Genomic DNA, 6,000 nt, shown 5'->3' on the forward strand with positions numbered 1-6,000 from the left:
ACATCACATATTTGCATAAGTGCTCCAACGTTTTCGGAGATGCCTGTTACCCACCAGCTGACCGGGTGGGAACTCGGGTTAAACATAATATATAAGGCTGAACTGACAAAAAAATCACCGACTACACCACCAGGTATTATTGGAAAAACCATAAAGCCTTTGAACGAAAACAAACGCTGTTGTGACAGTGATGTACACTGTTTTGTTGGTATATATGTATGATTTGTATCACCTTCATGTTTCCAGCTTTACAGCTGTGGCTCCAGCAAACATCAGCTGATACTAGAAATTAATTTTAAATAAATTCTAACAACAGCTGATCAATTTTGAACGTGCTGCTGTTGTTGTTTAGCGCAACATCCGCTGGTTTCCTGTTTCTGGCGCAAAGTGGGAGATAAACAAACAAGAGAGACGATCTGGGGCCCGTTCTTCGTACCTCGCTAAGTAGGTTAGCCGGATTAGATTGTTGACGATTTCGCGTGATCCTGGATCAGTCGGTTCCCCGAAGCTCATCCGGGACTTGCTGTCATAGCAACAGAGCCGTAAGCGTAAACCTGCTCGGGAGCAGGTTTACTTTATGTAAACAGGATTAGATCGCGGCCACGCAGGTATGTCCGCTTCATTTATACGAAAGCAACAGCGATATTTTTCCACTGTTTCACCATAAATAAATATTATCAATGTAACTAAAGATAATGCAGCACTTGATCCTTTTATTGATGTCACACAGATACATACAGGTCATTTCCTAAAAAAGGGAAATGAACTATTAACATTCTATTACATGTATGTGATTATTACAGATGTAATTCATATTTCAGAGTAGTAATTGTAAATTACTTCGTGTAATCAAGATGAGAGACCACGGCTATAAAAGCGAAGGTGGATTTGGGAAGCCTGTCGCAGCCATGTCCTGTCCGTATACGCGACCAACCCATTGCGGAAGGTGCAAGATTGATAAGGAGAGTCCTCAGAATTCAGCGTATATTGCGGGATAGACAGGATCCTTTAGCTCAGCGCGACAGTGTGCTCATAGAGAGATATCGATATTCCCGTGAGGGTATTATTTACTTAACCAACTTGTTGACGAGGGGGTGCAGGACCACCACCTGTCTTTTTTTCCTCTGCCCTTTTCTTGGTTGCTGTTATGAACAAACTAACAGAGTATTACAGGCCAGTATTACCTTGCCAAGAGACGCAAAGCAATCTAAGAGATAAATATTACCATTCTGTAGAATACTCCTGTATTCCACTTTTACTTGTTCCCATGTTCTTGTGGGTCCTGTTGTGGCTCTAATGTGAAAGGGGATATAATATAACATATTATAATATAATATAATGCCATATGATATTGGACAATATAGTGTCATATGATAGATCTACCCTACCGCCTACTGGTGTTGGCCAGAGGGGCCGATGGCGCGATATGGCAGCCTGGCTACAACCGTAGCTGCCTCCACCAGTGTGTGAATGTGGGAGTGAATGAATAGTGGTATCGTAAAGCGCTTTGGGTGCCTTGGAAAGCGCTATATAAATCCAATCCATTATTATCAGTATTATTATTAAATTACCTACGAGTTTGATTTGTCAGCAACTTTCTGCCAGCCCTCTCTCCTTGCTTTTGCAGCCTTTGCAGTGTTCTCTTGCGTTTTAATTAAACTCTGAAACTCCTGAAATCCCTCACTCATGAGTTCTTGCTCTGCTGCCGGAAAATACCGAGCACGCCCCTTCGACATTTTCGCCGACCAATCAGCGGGTTGCCGATCAATGTTTCTACTATCGATGCGTAGCCCCTTTTACGACACCCAGTGATGTCACATTCCTGCGTCCAGCTGTAGTAATCGTCAACAGCAGGTGTGTTCGGGGAACCGGATTAGCGAGCTCACGGTTAGCGCGATGATTTGATCTTGGATGTGTCATTTGATCTTGGATGTAGTAAGCGACGTACGAAGAACGGGCCCCTGGGCCCTGTTTCAGGAAGCCGGTTTGGAAAACTCAGAGTGAAAAACGACACTCACGGTTGAGTAACCCCGAACTGTCCAACTCGGAATATTCCGTTTCAGAAAGGCTGATAACAATTAGTTCAGTCAACGCGGAGTTGCTTTAACCCCAAGTGAAGCGCGCGGACGAGGATACATAAAGCCCTGATAAGCGGAGCACAGATTAAGCGAGTCACCATGGAGACGGAGGGAAAGAAGGCGCGGTCAATGTATTTTACAGCGCTTGAGGCCGAAATTCTGATGGCAGCATATGCCGATAACATGCAAATTCCGCGGAAAAAAGTAACACAGCCACAGCTGCAAAAGCATGCATGGCAAAACATAGCCGACAGAGTCAATGCGTGAGTGTTAATTTAAACATTGATCGAGGGATTTCCACCCATTTAACACGTTATTTTATCATATGTTATTTTATTTGTTATTTTATACATTTTATTTTGTGACGTGATGTGAGCGCAGGTGCAACCCAACAGGCCCCAAACGTGCCTGGCAGCAAGTAAAAATGAAATATAAAAATATAGTCCAAACAGGTAAGGTGTAATTGTATTATGAGCCATAGTGCTTGGTCTGTTTGTCCCATGTAAATCAATTGCAGTTAGAGGCTACATTAATTTTCTGTCTGTAAGCACTTATTGAAATTATCTGAGCACATTACAAGTACATATTTGCTTACTCTGTATGCTCAAATGTGGCCCGTTATAGCCAACAGAAAAAAAGCGGAGGCCCGAAAAACAGGTGGGGGTCCTCCACCACCACCACTCACAGAGGCTGAGCAGTTGGCCCTCAGCCAAAACAGTGGGCGCCCTGTGGCCGAAGGCATCTCTGCGGGGACATCCTCTGAGTCAATAACCCCGCAAGACACAAGTGCCTACATAGGGGGTAAATTCAAAATAATACATGATGTGCATACATCCTTTCTTCACAGTCACCTTTGCAGTGCGACACATTCATTTGATAAACTCTTTACCATAATGAATTATTTTGTAGTGAAGTTATTTTCCTACTGATTTTGCCTTCCCTCAGGCTTGGTTGTCTTTGAGAGCATAATGACAATGAAGTGTAAGGTGCTTGGTATGTTTGTTAATTGCCATTTGGTCCCTTGTAAGTTATAAGTGACCTGTATAAACCTCATATTCTATCAGTTGATGGTGATGGTGTACTGCATCTGGTGCAGCCTCCTGTTGAGCCAGACCAACATGCAGTTGTGAGTAATACTCCACAGATTATATGAGTTTACAGTAGAACAGCAATGTTGTTAACTTCTTTACTACAGGAAAATAATGAAGAAACATTGACAGCTGTTACAGAGGAGGAAGCAACAGAGACACTTTATGAGGTTTACATCTTTTAATACTTTGTGTACAGGAAATACAGGCGACCAATAAAGCCAGTTGAACAAAAAATCTGTTTATTCTTCTTTCAACATGTTGAGGTGATGGGTCAAAGGAAATGATTGTGACATATGGTGTCTCTGACTGCTCTTCCATCTTGTATGTCCGTGGGAGGGTCAGGATGTTCATGGTTTGGATCACTGCTGATGTTTGGTTCAGAAGGACAGTGTTCTCCTCTAATTGTGGCAATGTTGTGAAGAATCACACATGCCACAATAATGTCACATGCCCTTTCTGGGGTGACCCTGAGTCTTTGCAGGCACTGGAACCGGGCCTTAAGCATTCCGATAGTCATTTCAATTCTGGCTCTTGTCCTGCAATTAGCCAGATTATATCGCTGCTGTGGGCCCGGTTCAGGGTCAGAGTAAGGGGTAAGCAAATAGGGTAAACATGGATACCCCCTATCACCAAGCAAGTAGCCAGTGAACTCTCCTAAGACAGAAGGGTACACTTCAGTTCAAATGTCCCTGAAGCAATTGGTCTTTATATATTTTAAAGTATTCTCAACTCACCATGTCCAAATTTTGTGCTCAGTGTACATTCACGGAATATTTGTGAGTCATGGACAGAGCCTGGCCACTTGGCTTCCACATTTGTGATAATGTTGGCAGCATCACATATGATCTTCACAGTGCAGAGAACACAAATTAGCATCCATTACTATGATGAAATAATTTGTTAGTTTGACATGCTACAGGGAACTATGTACCTGTACATTAATGCTGTGGAAAGACTTCCTGTTCACATAGTCTCCTTCATTTACTGAAGGAGCAATGATTGGAATGTGAGTGCCATCTGTACAGCCAATCACGCCTGGGAACCCTGAAAATAAATGTGCAATTTAAGTAGTAGTCCAAGTATCACCACATCATACATTAAGTTTTGGTCATCCTGATACCTGCAATTTTGTGGCATCCCTCTTTGATAAATCTTGTGGGTCTGTGACCGGGGAACACAAACGAGTACAGGAGACGTTTCAGTGCAACTGTAACATTCCTGACTGCCCGACAGACGGTAGCCTTGGAAACGTGCTCAGCGTCACCAATATTATACAGAAATCAGAATCAGAATCAGAATACTTTATTGATCCCTGGGTGAAATTATTTTTTGTTACAGTGCTCCATTTTAAACCAATATTAAGACAAGACAGACAATACGCTAACTAAGAATAGTACAATATATACATATATATACATACATACATACATAAGTCACTCATAAATAAATAGTTGGAAAAGAAACATGTGTAGTTGTAGCAGCAAACAGTGTGTTAAGTGGATGCGTTGTACAGGGAGATGGCCACAGGCAGGAATGATTTCCTGTGTCGTTCAGTGGTGCTTTTCGGTAATCTCAGTCTCTCACTGAACGAGCTCCTGTGACTGACCAACATGTCATGGAGTGGGTGGGAGGTGTTATCCAACATTGTCTTTATCTTGGACAGCATCCGCCTCTCCGACACCACCTTGAGGGAGTCCAGCTCCATCCCCACAACATTGCTGGCCTTACGGATCAGTTTATTAAGTCTGTTGGCATCTGCGACCCTCAGCCTGCTCCCCCAGCATGCAACAGCATAGAGGATCGCACTGGCCACCACAGACTCATAGAAAATCCTCAGCATTTTCTGGCAGATGTTGAATGTTGAAAGCTCCCGTTTGCAAAAAACGAAGTGCAATACAAATAATATGCAATGAACTGAGAGCATGTCCGCGATGTGTCACATGCGTAATATATGGCCTGAGGATGTTATCCAAATAAATTATAGATTGTGCTGAGAAACGGTAACGTTCGCACAGAAAATCATCAGGAAATGATAAAATGTCCAAACGCGCTCTGATCACTCTCTCCCGGCGGAGAGCTCTGCGGAGAATTTGGGCTTCACGATCTACTGGCTCTTCAAGGAAGGGACACGCCATGTCTGACACTTCCTACTGTCAGGTTTCCGACAAAGGGGCGGAGACAGTCAGGGTTAGTTGTAGTAAACCTGCTAGGGGGCAGGTTAGCTTCACGGAGTGTGTCGTCATAGTGACTCACTCAGGCTGCAGCTGAACTCGCTTTGTGAAACCGAAAACCCAGAGTTTTCGTTAACTCAGGGTATACTTACTCAGTTTTTCCACTAAACCGGCTTCTTGAAACAGGGCCCTGCTGATCATTGATCAGTTTCATGATTGAAGTAGCAACAGGAGAGGGAGGGAGAGAGAATGAGGAGAGAAGAGGCAGCTAAGACACAGAATAACTCCAGCTTTGTGTCTTTTTTATTCTCGCTGAAGTCTTTTCCCCTCAATACGGATGTATTGTAATTGGTCCAGCCCAGAGTTGATTATTACCAGCTGGCTAATCCACCACCTTTCATTGTTTATACCATTACAAAAACAAACAAACTAACATAAAAATGAAAAATCACCATTGGCCCACCGGGCAAATGCCGGGTAAATGCCCAATGGCCAGTCCAGGTATTCGGTCAGCTGGTGGGTAACAGGCATCTCCAAAAACGTTAGAGCACTTATGCAAATATGTGATGTCTTGATAAATCGAGCAGATATTAGAAGTTTACACAGCACCATTCTCGCATGAAAATATCTTAAAAGTTTATTTTGTGACCCACAAAGAGT

At 43.1% G+C, this 6,000-nt stretch overlaps 1 long non-coding RNA gene across 1 annotated transcript; it reads right to left on the reverse strand.

The window, feature by feature from the left end:
- Positions 1-3,328: 3,328 nt before the first annotated feature.
- Positions 3,329-4,241, reverse strand: LOC145421861 (uncharacterized). Its single transcript, XR_013903234.1, has 3 exons — positions 4,101-4,241; positions 3,904-4,015; positions 3,329-3,823 (listed from the first exon to the last, which is right to left on the reverse strand). It is a non-coding gene; the product is annotated as an uncharacterized LOC145421861 (long non-coding RNA).
- Positions 4,242-6,000: the final 1,759 nt, after the last annotated feature.

Source organism: Astatotilapia calliptera, chromosome 18, assembly GCF_964374335.1.
Source record: "Astatotilapia calliptera chromosome 18, fAstCal68.1, whole genome shotgun sequence".
Lineage (NCBI taxonomy): Eukaryota > Metazoa > Chordata > Actinopteri > Cichliformes > Cichlidae > Astatotilapia > Astatotilapia calliptera.